Source organism: Frieseomelitta varia, unplaced genomic scaffold (assembly GCF_011392965.1).
Source record: "Frieseomelitta varia isolate USP_RPSP 00005682 unplaced genomic scaffold, Fvar_1.2 scaffold_239, whole genome shotgun sequence".
In the NCBI taxonomy this organism is placed as follows: Eukaryota; Metazoa; Arthropoda; class Insecta; order Hymenoptera; family Apidae; genus Frieseomelitta; species Frieseomelitta varia.
The window spans coordinates 231,439-249,788 of NW_025109967.1; the positions used below are offsets into that span (position 1 = coordinate 231,439).

At 46.9% G+C, this 18,350-nt stretch overlaps 1 long non-coding RNA gene across 1 annotated transcript; it reads right to left on the reverse strand.

Moving 5' to 3' along the window:
• Window positions 1-1,254: 1,254 nt before the first annotated feature.
• On the reverse strand, window positions 1,255-17,081 carry LOC122527915. Its single transcript, XR_006306452.1, has 3 exons — window positions 16,774-17,081; window positions 16,469-16,470; window positions 1,255-1,283 (listed from the first exon to the last, which is right to left on the reverse strand). It is a non-coding gene; the product is annotated as an uncharacterized LOC122527915 (long non-coding RNA).
• Between the last annotated feature and the right edge of the window lie 1,269 nt (window positions 17,082-18,350).

Consider the following 18,350-nt stretch of genomic DNA (forward strand, 5'->3'; position numbering starts at 1 on the left):
AAATGTGTCATCAGCTGATGCCTTCGTTACTGCACCGTGATGGATCCTACTGTGCGCGCGCGAGATGGTTCTTCCTTTCCGTCACAGTTCTTCTCTTCTCGCGTTTGCTCCACCTCCACCTCCTCCTCCTCCTCCTCACGCTCGTTTTCGCGTCCCTCTCATCGCCGCGACCACCCCTTCGTGTCACCGCAACTTTAATTACGAGAATGTTACTTTACTTCGACGGCGGGGTAGGGGCCGAAGGAAATTGCACAAATTACCATACGACGTTATCGCATGGGAAATCGATTCCAGTCGATTAAAACGAGTCCTCTTCCTTAGCCGGGCCGGCAACTTTATCAAAATTAGTTGGAACCGAGAGCCGTATAGACACCGACGGGAGAAATTACCTCGATGTTTCGCATCTATGATACCAACGCTTCGAATCAACACGTCGTATTATTTGAAATTTTCGACGAAAACAGGTTCAACTCGAGTCTATGTACGTACGCAGGTATTTACCAACGGCGGAGTACCACCTACGCGAGAAACATCGTCAGCTGTGGAAAGAACATTTCGCGGTAAGTAAATCCTCCAACGCGCGGACGATGAAAATTCGCCAGAACGCCAGTTAAATCGTTCCGCGTTTAGCTCGCGCCGCGTTAAAAGCCTGAAACGCCGTGATTGCTGTTTTGCCGCTCCCGTAACGATTCAACGCCGTTTCGTTCCCCTTCGTGCCTCACGCACACGCACGCACCGAGGGAAAGTTTTCACGTCGTTTATTTCGTATCGCGTTCCTTTCCTACGCGTCGATCGAGGCGTCGTATCGCGATCGAAACGATTCCAACTGAAAGGACAGAGAGTGTTTCGAGAGCGGCGATGGAAACCGAGAAAGAGAAAGCGAAAAAAGAAAGGAGATTCTCAACGGTGGTTTTTAAATTTCGAAGGAGATTCGCGCGATTGTCTAGACTTTGGATCGGGCGCGAAAACGCGGGCGAGGCACCCGGCAGCGGTGAGACGACGTCAGGAGGAAGGGCGGGAAAGGGGATGGGTGACGATCGACAATCGTCAGGTTTCCAATTTTCGATAAATCATCCGGAGACGAGTGCGTGGGGCGTCAATAGGAGAGCGGCGGCGGTATCGGGGACGTAAGGCGTCGACGAAACGGGTAAGGGTAAGGGTAGGGTGAGTCGAAGGGTAAAAGGTAGAGGAGGACGGGTTGGTTTCGAGGCTGGAAGGTGGAAGAAGAAGAAGAAGAAGAGAGAGAGAGAGAGAGAGAGAGAGAGAGAAGAGAAGGGGTAGTTCTCCGGGTTTAGCGGGAGGATGGGAAGGCGAAGCAGTAAGGGAAGGGAGGGCGGGTTGGGGGGGAGGGAGGGGTGCAATTTCCGCGGCTCGTGATTGGGGCAGCCTCCTCAGGGAGCAAAAACTCCATCTACAAATGAACAGCCGTGACAAGAGCCATAATTTCTCGGGGCTGAGCCGCAGCCACCGTGGCTTCTGCCAGCCGCAACCTTCCTTTTCGCTTTTCATACGATCCCGTGTATAGAAGATGCCACACGGCTCTCTCTCTCTCTCTCTCTCTCTCTCTTTTTCTCTCTCTCCGTCGAAGAATTCGCGTCTTTGAGAATCTCCTTTCCTTCTCCTGTTTCTGCGCGATAGGTGTACGTAAAACCTGCCGATGAATTCTTTGCCACAATAACGAACAATAACTTCGGCGCTTCGCCCGATGACGGAGAGATTTCGTTTAAAATGCACGATAAAGGAGCGGCAATTAAAAATTGACTCGAAACGTTGATGAGAAAACTAACCGCGTTCCTCTGGTTTAAAGCAAACGACGTAACTTGTTTTGTACCCACGTCAGAGGAATAATTGCGAGTTTCTCTTTTAACAGGATTACATTTAACGCGATCATTTTTACGTTTGCCCGCGCTTCTTTCGCCTCGTTAGACGCGATTAAAACAGCAACGTCGTAAAGCATTTACATTACGAATCTCCGTGTTTATTCTTTAAAGTTCGGACAATGTAATTTCAGCGAAAGCGTTCGCAGTCGCCGACGATGAAAGACGAACGTGCACTGAAAAGCTAACATCTACTGAAATAATTTTCAGCTGCCAAAACAAAAAAATATAACAGACGCGGTCAATCAGTTTGTCTTGTCCGAAACAACACTCATGTTTCAATTTCACGAGCATCCACGTGCGTACAGGTAACATGTACGTGCGGGCAAATTTTTTTCTCGTGGCGTGGTACACGTCAGTCGGCGTAAAGGATAAGTTGACGGTGTTTTTTTCGATACTTATTCCTGGTAGGTTGGAAAAGCGGCGACGAAGTAGTCGACGAACATCGATATCACGACGTCGTGCGAGACGTCAGCTCGGATAGAAAAGACTTTGCCCGAAAGTTTTCGTTGGAGGGCGTGACGCGTAGATCCTGTCGTCGTCAAGCTTCACGTGTATCTCACCCACGGTATTTCGAACGACTGTTTTCGTTTCGTTCGAAAGGACGAGCTGCGAGAGGAAAGGAGAGACGAGTATAGGTGTACGTTTCCACGTTCTGGTTCTCCATGGTCGATCTATCAGCAGCAATTTCGGCGTACAAGCGGGACGAAGTGGTAGTTACTCGCGAAAGAGGCTGACGAGAGAAAGAGAGAGAGAGAGAGAGAGGGAGAAAGAGAGCGGGGTTCCATTTTCCGGTGAATTTCTCGGTTGGTAATCCTGCCACGTCTGGAGAAGCGAGCCCGACCCTCCTCCGCAGCCCTAACCGGATCACGCCTCGAGGATGATGTATGATTGTGCCCGCGAAAAAATTAAACGTACATTTGATAAATAGAGTTGGCGGCAGTGACTGCGCCCGCCCGTGGAGGGAAACGAAGTGAAAAGGTCGGTTAGACCCACGGTAACATTGGCCGTAGTCGACTGGCACGGTATAGCGAGTGGTAACTCGACCTACCGCGCGTACCTTTCGGTTTTCCTCCGAAATTCACCGTCCCGCGGGATTGCCTGCTCTCGATGCTTCTCCACGCTCCAGATCGTATTCGTTTGATCACACTTTTCGTAAATCATTAAAACCTTTTAGCACGCCTCGCCGACCGAGTCGCGCCCGAGCCATCGCCGTGTCTATTTCTTGCGATTATTTCGTAATATTCTCTCTCAAACGAGAACTCTTCCTCCCTTCGAACAAACAAGGTGTAGTAATCCTATCTCACACGCGCGAACCACGATTCCAGAGGGCGAAGCGAGAGTTGATAGAATTATAGCGATATCTCAGTTTACCATTCGACGCTGCGTCCGTTGGTTTCTTTATTACTTTGTAACTTTATCGCTTATCGAACAGCGCTCGAATAAAATTTATCGTTTGCCCCACAGACGAGTTTATCGATCGTTCGTACCTCGTATCTTCGCGCTTTCGTCTGTATAATTGATTCCATTGATACTGATTTCTAATCAGAAATTTGATGCTCGCGCAAGAGCAACGCGCTCGAAAGATCTAGTTGCCAATCTAAAGATACAGGCAGCCGTGCACGCACGCGTATTTCGCTTATGCGTTTTAATCGCATTTCGCGACCGAAACTGGAATGACAATAATCGAGACCAAGACGATCGCAAGTTGGCTCGCCACCGCCAAAGAGGGCAGACCAATTTCCAAAGTCCGAGTTTCGGCCCCGAAGGAGCTGACCTCCATTACGCGGGGTTAACCGCTCAGCCTTCTCACTTCCGGCAGACTTTGATTGGCCTTGCAATCCCATTAGTCCTGGATATCATCTCCTCTAGCGTCCCGTTGTTTCGCCAAGAAGTAACACGGTAACATCTAACGTTTCAATTGCAACTGTGCGAGGTATTGCAGTTGGTATCGTGCGTAACGTGCAACTACGAACGTTCCAAAACGTCTTAAAATAACTATATATATATATATATATGTATTTCGTATTCTAATCCAAGCGTGAAAGGATCGAAAAGATGTTTGCCATTTTCTAAGACGGAGAAAGGAAGAATCCAAGGAGGGCCCTTTGCGCCCCGATCTTTCTCCGTTTGGTCGTTTCTCAAGCTAGACGCGGTACACAGAGATCAGATCCCCAGCACAGGGATAGCAGCCTCCTCGTGCATTCCGCGTTTCAAAGCATATGCAGATGGATAGATGGAAAGCTGTGACGTCGCGTCGGTACCGCCTCGCCCTCGAATCTCCGGAGACGCCGTACGTCGCGACCCCTAAATAATGCACAAGCATATTTTTCTATCGCGTACACACGGTGTCGTTGCCACCGCTGGAAAACACCCGATTGTCACCGTCCCAATTTATTCTCCGACGTTGGCTCCGACTCGCTCGAAAATATTTCACAATGTTTCCTATATAAAATAAAAGTTCCTTTGGAAAAATACTGCTGCGTTTGGAAATTTGTCGACTTTTTCTAAAAACAAAAAAGAAAAGAAAAAAGAAGAAAAGAAAGAGTGCTAAAATTGCAGAAACAAGCAACCAGGTGAGAGTTGAAAGCGAGGAGGAACGTATCGGCAACCATTTTGACTTCGACTTTGAGAATTCTTTCAACGACGGAGGTTCAGCCTGAAGATGACCCAGAGGACGCGGCTTGGTTAATTATTAACAAGCGTGAGAAACGCAATACGTTACGGCAAAGAGTTTTCAATGGATCTTGCAAGTCTGACACGCTACACCCCCACGTTTTATATTTCAGCAGCACTTAGGCAAGTTTGATAATTCTCTTAGAGGCAACTTTCTCTTTTCTTCTTCTTCTTCTTCTTCTTCTTCTTTTTCTTTCGCTACTATCGCGGTACACGCGATGCCGCGTGAAGAAAGTTCAGAGTAACGCGGGTAATTTCGAGGAGAGAAACTTCATCTCGGCTGCCGTTCCAGCCGTTCTCGGCGTGTTGCGCCAAGATGGAAGCAGAGAGGACGAGAGGAATCTCGCGGCCCATTTGCTCGCGATATTAAAACACTATGAAGATAAATATCGCCCTATCCGGTCGGAGAAATTGAAAAAGCGAAAACAGAGAACTGGAGAATTCAGATCGATCTAGACGTAGGTATTTTGCTCGCAAATTTCACGTATGTAGGTTGGCGTGGTGGCAGCAGCAGGGTGGAAAGTTTTCGAGTTTCCTTTGGCGTCGATCTGGCGAAAGTCTGGCCAAACGAAACTGTCCGTTGGCGCGTGCGAAACGTGTGAAACGTGTGAAACGTGCGGACGATGGCGGTTTTGTATCTCGATCGGAGATAATAATTTTATTTCGAGGAGGACGCGAGGAGTCGCGAGGACGAAAAGTAAGGATGGGAAAGAGGATCAAATCACCATTTTGCTGGCGAGGTAGAGAGCCGGGTGTCGGTGTCGCGTCGGGTTGGTTGCGGATGGTTGCAGGTACGCGTGACGATCGCGCAGGTGCAGATGGGCCGGAGCAGTGCTCGACAATTAAGAGCAAGGCCTCTGCAAATTAAGAGTTAAGGTGCATAGGTGGTAGGTGGCTCGGTGGTAGGTGGTAGTGGGGTGCTAGGGGTTGGTGGATTTCGCAGGGGTTGCTCGCCGCGAAGGCGGCACCGGACACGCCCCTGGTGGCCGTGCGCGCAACCACTGTGCGCCTTTCCTTGCGATATTCCACCTATATACGTCTGAAAACCTAGTACACCCCGGCTATCTCTCTATTCCTGGCTCCATCCTCACTCCACCCCTTTTTCCACTCTAGCTGGGACGCGAGCTGGCTATCTACGGATCGGCGCAAACAGCGCCTAACCCCGTTGCACTCTTCGCGCACTTCGCTCTTTGCGGTTTTGTTGCCGCGTTGCCTTGTCGCCATTAATTCTCCTACGTTCGATTTTCTCAAATTTAAATGAACAGCGCGATACTCCTTCGTCCATATCTCGCGAAAGAATTTACCCTCGATTAATAAATAATCAGAAAGGTGGGGGAGGAAACTCGACTCGGCAAGGGTTGCAAACAAACTCGATCGTATCTACGGGAATGAAGAAAGTATAAAAATATTACGGACGTTGAAAAGGACGTTGGTGTGCGACGAACGAAAGATTTTCAAACGCACGTGAAATTACCGTGGAGCTCTAAAGTTTCAGTCATTCGATTTCAATTTGCAAGAAATGACGGGAATAGTTGCACGATCGGTGAATTTCAGAGGCGACGTTTTGACATAGTTCGGCGTGGAAAGCGATGGCACGTGTCGACGAGCAGGCCGGTGGTGCGTTCCGTGCGTTTGGCTCTACCGATACTTTTGGGACGAGTTCACGAGGGCACGAGAGAGAGAGAGAGAGAGAGAGAGAGAGAGAGAGAGCCCAGAACGGTAATTACGCGAGTCGGAAAGTCGTCAGGCTCGGTCATAACTTCAGGCCGATCCCCAGGAGGACGCGGGCGCAATTTGTCGGTAGGCACGACGAGCAGGAGAAAAGGACCGGCCCCGATTATTTGGGGTGCAGGATGCACGATGCAAACAACGACGAGGGACGTTGAACAAATGATGTGCGTCTGTTTGTGCATTCGTCTCGTTTCGCCGTACGCGTGGTAGGTCGATCCCTGTGTTTTCACCTGTGTTCGAAGCAACCGTGCAAAATTGCGTATCGCACTTTGGACAAATACGGAGCTCCGTTACCGCGACAGTTGCTTTAACGATCTGCCATTCGAGTCTATCAAAACCCCGCGCGCGTGTGCGTGTGCGTGCGCGTGACGAATGAACCTCGTCTTCTCTTCCTTTTAGGCCAGATTCGCCTCGTTTTCGTCTCGAATGGTTCGCGTTTCGTCTTATCGATCTTATCGAGCGACAATTCGCACCTTCGTCGCCTCGTGGTAAACGGACACGTTGGACAAAGGACAAATTCGGACTCGTGCTTGAAAGACACGGGTTGGAGAGCAACCTCGAAAGAAATCACGGCGATGCGGTCGGAAGCTGGTCTCGCGCGTACCTTGAGAGCCGCGAGAGCTTTGATATCGGTCGAGCAACGGTTCGTCAATGATTCAAGCGCAATCTCATTCCGCATGATAATCCGCTGACCCGGAGAAATATTCATCGTGGCGGTTCAGTGACTCTCACGAAATTTCTGGGTGGTTCTCGCGCTTGTGGGCTTGCGCCATCTCAGCTTGGAAAGCCACCAGGGGGGCTGTGCGGCGTCTCCTTCTCCATCGGCTCGCGTGTTCCGCGTGAAAACGTGAAAACGGTGGTACGCGCGTGATACATGCAGAAACATTCCGGCGAGTTCTCTCTCTCTCTCTCTCTCTCTCTCTCTCTCTCTCTCTTTCTGCCGGACAGAAACAAAAAGACTACTTGAAAGTAGAACGAAGGGAGGGCGAAAAAGTTGAGCTTTTTTCAGGGAAAAGTTTCCTCTCGCTCTCTCGGTTCTCGGTGATACGAGAAACTGCTGGATTACCGGCCTGTGTAGGGGATGATACTTTCGGGAGTCGGACACAAGTAAATGATGGATCGTCCTTGTCGCGATGTGGAATGTAAAACTCGCGTAAATCTCGACCTTTTCTGCCACTCGCGTGCAAACTGCGCGCACTTTGCCCCGTACTTTCCACTCTGGCCCGCTGTGCTCTGCCTTTCAACGTTCCCCCGCTTCACCTTCTCGACGCTTCGTTATAATTAAGGAAGCCTTCGAAAAGCCTTCCATCCGCCACGAGATACGTCTAAAATATCGAGAAATATTTCAGACTGGAAGCAAAAAGGAACGAACGACTTCGATTAAAGAAGAACACGCCAGAAAGAAGGCTACACTCTTGGATAAATGGCCAACTCGGAACGTACTCGGGTGGTGGTTCGGTGTTTCGAAGAATTTCGGAATGTAACGCGGTTCGTTCCGGGAGTCGCTACGAAAGTCAAATATTTGGACGGATGGCGTGGAAAACCGCAGGCACGTTTTGGTTTTCCATGAAGGAACCGGCATGGTTTTCACGAGGCTCGTTGTACTCCGCAGCAACGGAAGAAAAGAAACATTGTGCGAGCTACGTCGTACCCCTCTGGGACGTGCTCTTCTCCGCCTCGCCAACAGCTGATTAATCGTTTCGGATCTTCCCCGGAGACCACGGAGACGCATCGAGCGGCTTCTTTGTCCTCGCGAACGTCGTTTCGTGCCCGCTACCTATTTTTCCTTGAACGTTGCAACGAACCAACCTACGTACAGAGTTTCTCGTAACACGCCTCCTCCCACCCGACGCTTTCAACCTGACGATCGCGTCGATTGATTAATTTTGTCGACAACCAATCTTGATCTCGATGTTAGTTCGAAGCGACGCGAATAGGAAAAATTCGGAAAAATTCAACGAAAAACTATGTAAAATATCGTAAAATGTCAATACGTTGGATGGTTTCTATCTCGGTAAATCGCGCGCAATGCTGAAGCGAGAGCAAGCGGAAGGATAAACGCGAAGGTTAGGAAGAGCAGACGTAGAGCAGTTTGTTAAGCGTTGAAGTTGCCCCTGCAGTGCGGCACATTCGTTGCAGCTTAATTTGTTTATTTGCAGAAAAGGGAGGATCGGAGGGCAGGGATCGGTAGAACGGCAGAGCGAATTGCACAGCGATACAATGTTTTATTTAAATACGTCGCTGCGATCTCACTGGCGCCCCATGGGTGCCCCTGGCCGGCAGTTGCCTACACTTAATATGGGAGGCGACAGACTCATTTTTATTTCTCCAGTCCCATGGAAAGCGACACGGCCAAACCCCTCATTCGTCCCCTTTCTCGCCTTCACCTTCTCCGTCGCGATTTCACCTCCGCCCGTTCTATCCCGGCGTTCTCGACTCGGTAAGAGCGTATCTCTCTTGTTAAATTGCAAATGCACGTCGCCACGTAAGATTTATTGAACGTTGCTGTTGCTTCATTGCTGCGTTTTTTAACATTATTCGTCGGAGCGGAAACACTGTGACTATCTCAGCATTCTTGCACTCTGAAACAATACTTTAATTTATATTTCCGTTTAATAATCAGTTTATAATTTTCCCTAGACATTTCACAGACATAGAACGGTGTATTTTTAATAATTTAAATAATAATTTTTCGTAAACTGTATAAATAGAAGTTTGTCCATTGTATCTATTGGATTACGACACACAACGCAACTTGCGTCTGTATTTCCAAAAGAACAAGGCACAAGTGTGCAAACTTATTTCTCTTAGTTTTAACTAAGCTAAACAACAGTCCTCGCGTCTATCTCTTCTCGATACTTTGCAAGTGAAAAGTGTTTCTCTCCTCCTTATCATCGCGGCAAATGGAATCAAATATTTTCTCAAGTAGTTCGAGTCAACGATTCTCGACACGCGCGAAAGCATCTCGACAAAATGTCGGTCGATGTACCGTTTTATCTCGGTTCAACGTCCGGGAGCGATTGACAAATATAGCGACTATAACGGATAAAAGTAAAAATTCGTACACAAGGTTATAGCAAGTTGTGAGGTGTAGCGCGCGAACAGGCAGGCTATTCAACGTTTCACGGCGGGAGTAGTTAAAGAGACGGAGGAAGTGTCCTTTGTACGACGCGTGATCATGTCATGCTCGTTATCAGGTACGTTCTCTTATGTCAGGGACAATGGAGATTTTGAAAAGACCGTATGAATTGTAAATGCATGCTGGGAGCATGGCCCAGCGCGGCGTAATTTGAGTTAATTCCGCTGCAGGGAGCAGGAGACTTGATTAAAAATCTTGACTCATTGTCTTCTGTTTGCCCTGGGTGCATACCGGGGCCCCGGCCAATTTTCCCGAACGACCGCGGAAACGAATTCATTAAAATTCATAAAAATATGCATCTAGTTAGCATATTTAGCCGTCGGTAAATTTTTCGCTTCGTTACTCGCGCTATCGGATATTCCTCGCTCGTTTGACCATTTTCATTCTGTTTCTGTTTCGCTCGACTCCTCGCCACGCGTCTAGGGGATGTTCGGGACAGAAACGATACCGAGGATCCGGACTTTCGATCGAAAGGAGCGGGCGGGATGGGGAAGGGACGTGTATCGAACATCGTCCAAAGTCGATGCGCAAAGATAATTATAAATTCTCTTTCCTGATTACGTGGAAATCCCCACGGGTTGCGGGCAGAGTCAATGAAAAGCGACTTGAACTCAACTCCGAACTACCGTTCGGTAATCTTACCGCGAACAGAAAGTTTTGTCCGATGCAGAAGGCAAACTACTTTGGGCAAACGGCGGGGATCGCTCGATCTTGACTCACCGTTGGTCGATAGCGAGCCAAGTTTGCGCGGGGCAACGCCAGGAAGAAAGTAAGCTGCTCCTTGTTGAAAGTTAACTTGAAAATTTAACGTCGCCGGGCGAGCGAACCGAGACATTAGATCGGCGAGGACGTAAGCAAATACGGTTAACTCTGTTTGCTCTGGTTTGAATAGAAATCACATGTGCGCTACTCGAGCGCGCCACCCGTGCGACCGAGGTCCTCCTACTACTTTTGCGACCTCCTCTACAGAGCTCTCTCGATGCGCACCAACGGTCCCTCAAGTTAAATAGTATAATGGCCAATTTAAAATGTCCCGGAGTATCTAAGATCCGTGTTTGCCCGTGGCCGAGATGTGTTTGAACGGCATCTCGTTCCTCGACACTGAGAATAGAGAGAAAGGAGACGGTTACGACGATGACAAACCCCATGGGCCCTCGATCGGAGACTCCTCTCGATCTCCACCCAACTCTGCGACACCGCAGGATCCTACATGTATGTATTCTCAGAGATGACGATCCAGTAAGTACAGTCTCTTTCGTTCCTTCGTATTCTAATTAAAGGAGCTGCTACTCCCAGAATGAAAGGGACTTTTTCTGCGCACTATGGAGTGGAGGCTGCAGGCTACAGCCAACTGCGGAATCAAGCGCTGGAGAAAACGCTGGACTCTGACAGAGAGAGAGAGAGAGAGAGAGAGAGAGAGAGACTAGAAAAAGAACAGAGAGCGGGGATAGAGAAAGGCGGCTATTTTTCACGTAGCCACTAGAGAGGAGCAGAGGGTTGCGCATTATTGCATTGTCCAGTTTGATAGAATCGGAAAATCCTTCAGGTGGCGGGAGTGGGAGGGGGAGGGGGAGGGGGGAGGGGGCCACGCGAGATGCCTAGCAATGCGCCTTGCGACCATTTTCCCCAGGGCACGCGGTAACCCATCAAACTTTTAGCCGGACATTCCCCGCCCCAATACTCCTTCCACGCGTTGTTCTTCTTTTCGCGTTGGAACGTGCCAGAAGCCAGCTTCACCAGCAGCAGCCGTGAGAGGGGTTTACCGTGATGAATATTGCAGGGGGCGCTTATTGTTTCCACTCACAAATCATCCGCCGATGTCTCGCGGGGGGCGCCGCGCAATGTTTTATTCTCCTCCGGTCGACAGGGTCGACACTCGAACGCCTTTGCTCTGGCTTTCTTCATCTTCTACCGCTCCTCTCCCATCGCTTTCCTTTCTCACTCTCTCTTTCTCTCTCGCTCTCTCGCCTAACGCTTATCGATACCAAAGAGGATCCCATCTCTGTGACCGAGCCACGATTGCTGGACGAAATTTTCCCAAACTCTTTCTCTCTCAACGAGTTTCTTCAAACTCTTTCTCTCAAATTTTGCTCTTCCCTCGTTTATTTTCATCGCTTGCAAATCCCGAGCGTACGAGATCATTAGTCGCAGATTTTATCGCCACTACAATGCAGAAATTTCATTCGGAAAATTCGCGCGGAAAAATTTACGGGAAAGAAGTAAAGTTCGCTTGGAAGGAAATCGCACGCTGGTGGAAATATATACTCCGGTTCTTTACGAGGGAAGCTAAACGGTGGTCGGGAAAGAAAACGTGAACTCGTTTCTCCGCCAGGCTCGAACACACCACCCTCGCCCCAATTCCGTAACAATAATTTTGCAAATAGCCGACGGAAGCCGCTGCTAAATAATGAAGCACCTTGTCGTCCGAGAAGATTCAATTTGCGGCGGCAACGCATGGGATGAGCCGGGCTATACTCTACTAGAGAGAAAAAAGACGCGTGGCAAAGTTACTTGAACTCTGGTAAAATATCTAGCTGCCTCCATCCCTTCTCCCGTTTCGTCGACCAATTCCAAGGAAGAGAGAAGGTAGATCGCGTGTAGTTCTCCGTGCTTCTCGCTTCAACAATTCATGCCGCTTCGAGAGATCCGTTCGGGTATCGCGTTTTGCAATTTCCTCTCAACAATTAATACTCGCGTCGTTCGAAAGTGCAACGGTTGCGTTCGAACTCTCCCTAAAAAAAAATAGAAAATTTTCCGTTCCCTTCGTGTTTCCAAAACACTTTCAAGCTTGTTAGCTTGTTTCGCGTTATGGTCCTAAAAAGCAGCTGGTCCACGCAAGATATTCAAACGTAATATTCAAATGCCCACCGTAATCCGTAAACTTGATTTTCCACCCGCGTGCGGCCATCTACACATAAATCAAGCCCGCTTTTGGATGATAGTGCCGTTCGTACTTCGAAAGAACTGATTTTACAAAGTATAGATAAATGCATTCGAACAGTGAAAACAGAAGTAACTGTAAATGGGTCGATAACATAGACCTATGATGTACGGCATAAGTAATTAATTAGTATATATCGACGGCGAATCTTTTTGAGAAGTAGGTCAAATTTTGTTCATTATTTTTTTTAGTACTAGCTCGTGGGTCACTAAGTCAGTGGCGTTACTTGAAAAGGCGCAGGGGAGGATGGTTAAAAATTATTTTTTTTTTTTTGGTTCTCACTTTTATAATCTTCTAAAAAGTCCTTCCTTTTTGTTTGACAACTTTTACTTTTGCAATTGAAGAGCAAAAAATAAATGTCGACGTAAAAAAATTGATATAAAAGGGGTGACATCGTGCCCAATCACCCCTGCACTAGATATATATATATATATATATATTTCTTAATATTTTTATTGTCTGTTCTCTTTTTTATTATATAAAAACCTAGCAAAGCTACCCACTCTGAGAATGGGATCTAGTGTGTTTTCTTAGTGTTTATTACATCTGTTTAATCTATATAAAATATAAAATTTTTTGGACAAAATTAACTCATATAACATTTAAGATTTGAAATACCTGTATGTATACATAACCAAGTCGTAAATCCTCCATAAAACATAATTATACATTTATTTCTCACTTTTAAGCTCTAACCGAACACTTGTAATTTTCTGAACATTTTTTGAAAAGAGGGATTCGAAAAATAACTAAATTCTTTTGTATATATGATGACAAGTTTATAAAAATCAACGCGTGGGTCAGTGTCTGACCCGCGGGTCATAGATTCGCCATCATTGGTATATATAATACACCCACTGGAAAATAAGAAACCTTCGTGTGATAAAGATTTGTAATAAAAGTTATCATTAAAGTTGAACCGCTGTTTTAAATAAAATAATATCAAATAGAAATAGCCTGTGCAAACATAAAGAAACTCTCGAGTGTCACTTTCAACAAAGAGCGAGTAGATGGCTTGCTCCTTCTTACTTAATTCGGTCGTTATTTTGTCCCAGTTCGATGCAACGTGAAAAATTTCCAGTTGCGTCCAGTTTAAGTTCAAATTCACTTTGCATTTCACTCGTTGAACTCGAACGAGAGTGAGACGTCTCATGCGTTGTTTCACGCAGAATATACGCCAGCAGACAGCGCGTCCGATGGAGAGGGTGAGAAGTTGCGGATTTCCGGGGCGGGGAGGAGAGAGAAAAAGAGAGAGAGAGATCCGCTAGAACGTGTTTACTCTCGGTGAAACTAATTGCGCGTGCACAATTTTATTAAATTTGTCCACAACGTTAGCTCGTTTGCATTCGTTAATGAGTTTTCGGTCTGGCAGTCCGAGCTAGGGACGTAACGAGGTTGGGACAAGCGGACAAGGGGGTGGGAAACGCTAGATCAAGCGGACGGACAGGCGGATAAGCCAAGTGTGCCGGTTTGGTTTTTGTCCCGAATTTGCATACTTTGCTTCTGCGAAATCCTCCGCTGTTCTTTTTCCTCTCTCTCCCCTCTTCCTTTTCTTCTTTTCTTTTCTTTTTTTTTTTTCTTTTTCCTTTTTCTTTTTCCCTCAACCTGCTTTGGTCCCATGAATGACATTTCACTGACCAACGAGACTTTTATGCTGTACACATAAGTACACGGAGATTGCGATAGAGAACCGTAGATCACTCTGCGGTCTGGCATCTCAAGGGTCGCATTATCCCCACGCCCAAGGGGTAGCAACCCTTTTTGTCGGGCTTTCTTCTACAAATTACGCTTTACATCCTACTGCCTGCACCGTGAAAGAGTTTAATCGACCCTGCGGAAAAAGATGGGCACCTAAGCATTTCTTAACTAATCGAAGGTGCACCATCCCCGCTCGCACACTTTTTCGCCACTTTGATTTAACGGTTTGTGCAAGCTTTCGATGAATACGCTTTCAGTGAAACACACCGCTAGCGACTAAAGACACTTTGTTCAATCTTTCGGTCGACATTCATTGAATTTGAAATATTAGTAATTTACATCATTCGACATCTATAACAAAAGATATTTTACCGTTTAACCGTAGTTCAGAACAGGTATTACGGAATTGGTATTTTTAGGTTACTATTCGATTACGTTTGATGAAACCGAAATGGTGCGAATAGCGGTATGATGCTATCAAGACGATGTTAAGTCTGTAGATGTATTTCGGTACAATACCGGTAAATAAAATATTAATATATTAGAAAAGGAAAAGGAGACAATGATTAATTGTTTTCATAAAGCTGCCGATAGTAAATTTAATGACACGTATCCTTTATTATTTCTAATACTAATTCGTCGTTGTATCTCCATACAATATCAGCCACGATACTCTTAATTAATTTTAAAAGATTACCGATTTCTCGATACGTGTTTCCCTTTTCTCGGTGAAAAATGACTGAATTGTCGTACGTCGATAAATCGAAAGAGGAGTTGAAACAACGATTAAACGTAGAATGGAAGAATATTCCGCTAAATTACTTAAAAAAAATTACTAGAAATATACCTAAGCGTCTACGATATATTATTGAAGTTGAGGGCTACCTAATATTAATTATTGTTTATGTTAACAATTTTCAGGTTCAAATGTTGTAGTTCTTCAAATGTCCGAATATTTTTGCCACGCTACATTTCGACATAGTTCAGTTTATTGTTTGATATTAAGAAAAGTATGTGCAATAAATCAATAAAATTTATGTTACTATAAACTATAATGAATGTTCTATTATATTATTAAAAAAAATTAATCCAAATTTACTATTATAAACAATCCACAACAACGTTTTGAATAGCATGATGTCCGAATATTAATAAGAGTCACGTAGAAAATGAAAAATGTGTTTTCGTCAATAAAGCGGTACCGTGCCGGTATATATTTCGGTATTTTTACCATTGTGAACATCAAATACCGATAAAATACGTATGAAAATACCGGTATTAAAGCCGATTTTCCAAATAGCGGTTATATTACGATAATATGGGAGCAAATATAATACCTAAACCTCACAATATTTCGGTTTTCAGTCTCTGGTTTAGGCAAAAGTTAATTGATACGCGTGAAAGCAAGTGTCGAGGCAGATATGATGGTGAACCGATCGAAAAACTTGTTACGTTACCTGGTTCAGTATCGCGATTGCTCCTAAAACTTTTTAATCGCCTCGTTTTGATACATGGCGAAATCTTGAGTAAAACACACTCCTCTTAATGTCGGGACTTGTACCACGATACGGTATCCCACGGGAGCGAAACCACTTGGAATATTTACGATAAATACGCACACGTAGCTTCCTGTCTGCCAGGCGAATAACAAGGGGGCGTAGGCCGATAAAAGACATTATTCAAATTTGCTCTCCGTATAATCGAGTGGAACAAAGCAAAGACTGAAGAGAATGTGGCGAACGACAAGATCATCATCTGGCGTCTGCCTACGTGTTACAAGGGATGTTAAATTTGTTCGAGTACGGTGGACATTTTAAATCCAGTCAAAATTACACTTTGCTTATTCGTCAGAGATGATGCAGAAAGTTTGTCTGTCAAAATACGCAGCTTTTCTGCAGTTAAATCAAACTCGTCTCGTACGTTCTCGGGCAAACGAAGACGTCGATATCACGTCGGATATACAGAGATCGTACAAACAGCAGAGTCGTATGATCCGGCTCTTTAGTAGGAGAAATTTGCCGGCAGTGAGAGAAGTCAGCGAGCACACGACGACGAAGGCACGGTGATGGCTCGAGTCTGAGCAATATCACGGGGACGTGGTCATCTTAATGGAGTCGTCGGTCGCCGGTGCGAACCCTGGAAACCGAAAAGCACGCACCAATGGCTTTAATGAGATTCACAAGTCGCAAATCCCGTCTGAAGTGATGACACGCTCTCGCAACGTCGGACGTTGTAAACTAGAGTCCCCTTCCAATACCACGAAACCTAACGAAACTTGCACGCTCGTGTGTCAAACGTGCGTTAACGTTTCACATCACGTGTACTCTCTCTCTCTCTCTCTCTCTCTCTCTCTCTCTCTCTCTCTCTCTCTCTTCTTCTGAGAAATACGCATGTACGTAGATACACGTCTAAAAAAAAAATTGCAACATCGTCGTTCCCAATCGACTCTCTTCCCGACAGTTCGACTCCTCGTAGTTGAAATTCAATTCGTGAAATTTGAAAACGAAGCAAGGACACGCGCATCGAGATCAGAGGAGACGATTTACAGGGACGATTGGTTTTCAAGAGCTGCGAACCCTCGGCGAACTAGCGAGGTAGGTGGTACCGCGCGATGAAAACGAAGTGGAAGAGGTTGAATTTCAGTTTCGGCCGGTGGCGGATGGTCGGTGAGCAGCGCGAGGGTAATGGGGGAGAGAAAGAGAGGAGGGAACGGGAAGGAGGAGAAGCTGACAGGATTGCGTTCGTGTTGGTCGTGAGTTTCGGACTTGGGAATTTCGGCCGGTGGCTCGTTCGCGGGGCACAAAGCGGTCTGCCGGACTTAACGTGATTAGCAGAGATACCCCGGTAGCTTCCTATTATCCGCGGTCCAGACGCCGCCGCACAACCAACCCCCCCTCGTGCCACCCCCTACCGTCCTCATACCCTACTCCTACTCCTTCCCCTTTCTCATCCCCGTCGACCACTTCGTCTCGATTCAACCGAACAAACGGACAACAACGCCGACTATCAATGTCTATGGTAAACGTCGCGGACCTTGTTTCCTCAACCTGCTAAGAAACACTTGCCATTCCGTCGAGAGACTTCTGCTCGAATGCCCGTTGTCGACATTCTCGTACAGTTGCCGAAGTTGCAGCTGGACAACTTTACAACTTTGCAACGAAGAATCGAGGTTGCGAAGAGCCTGCCTCAACGCAGAACGAAGCGAGTAAAATACGGTCGATGGAGGGGAACGTTTTAGGAAGAGGAAGAAAAGGAATCTGGCGAGAAATTAGCGTAGGTTGAAAGGTAGCGGCGACGGTGCGGCGTAGCTTCGGTCGGGTGACCGGGATCAGAGAGCAAGAGTCCGATGGTAAAATCAGAGAGAAGCGAAGCGATACTCGAATGCACGAGAGCTTACGGTCAGTACACAGGGTGAGAGTCGCTGCGAGTATGAAACTCAATTTGATTCCTGCTTCGAGCGGAGTGCGGAGCGCGGAGCGCGGAGACCGGTCGTCGGAAGCGGAGGTGGGTGGCCAGGGAGAGGTGGAGTGGCGGACCATCGCCACCCCAGAAAAGGGGGTGCTCCCAGGGGCGTGCGACTGACCCGACATCCTGCAGGATCCAGCCACTCATATTGCCAATTACCAACTCTACGACCCTCTCGCTCTTCGCTCTTCGCTCTTCGCTTCGGACTTGGGATGATTCTAGCCACTTTCAGCCTGCTCCAGTTACGTCGCCAACATTCTCTTCGTCATACCACCTAGCGAAGAAACTCTCGGACGTTCTCCGAGTCTACGTGCGCTACACAGCGCGTCCGCGTGCCCGTTGCAAGCGAAATCTTTGTCGCGGACCCGCAGCGTCTGGGCCATTTTGCGTTTTACGTCTATAATGTAGATACATTTGACCAATCGTATCGTATCGTTTCTCGTCGTTCCAGCATTCGTTGTTCGTACGATTCGATCGAGTCAACTTGGAAACTTTGCGATCAAAAGGCACACGACGGGTAAACGGAGATAACAGTAGGCGAACAAACAGCTAGCGTAAATCTATAAGCATATTGGAAAGTATATATATATATATATATACAGAGAGAAAGAGAGAGAGACTCGGAAGCAGCCGGCTGCATCAAAGTGTAGCACAATAGAAATGAAACCACGAAAATACGGTCGCAAAATCACTTAGGTTTATTGGACCGGAAGAAAAATGACGATGCATTTGCCGAGGTAATCGTATATAAAATCTATATGTCACTGGTATACGGTCCTATATCGCCAAGTTTATGCGTTATAAAAGAGGGTCGCCGGATGGC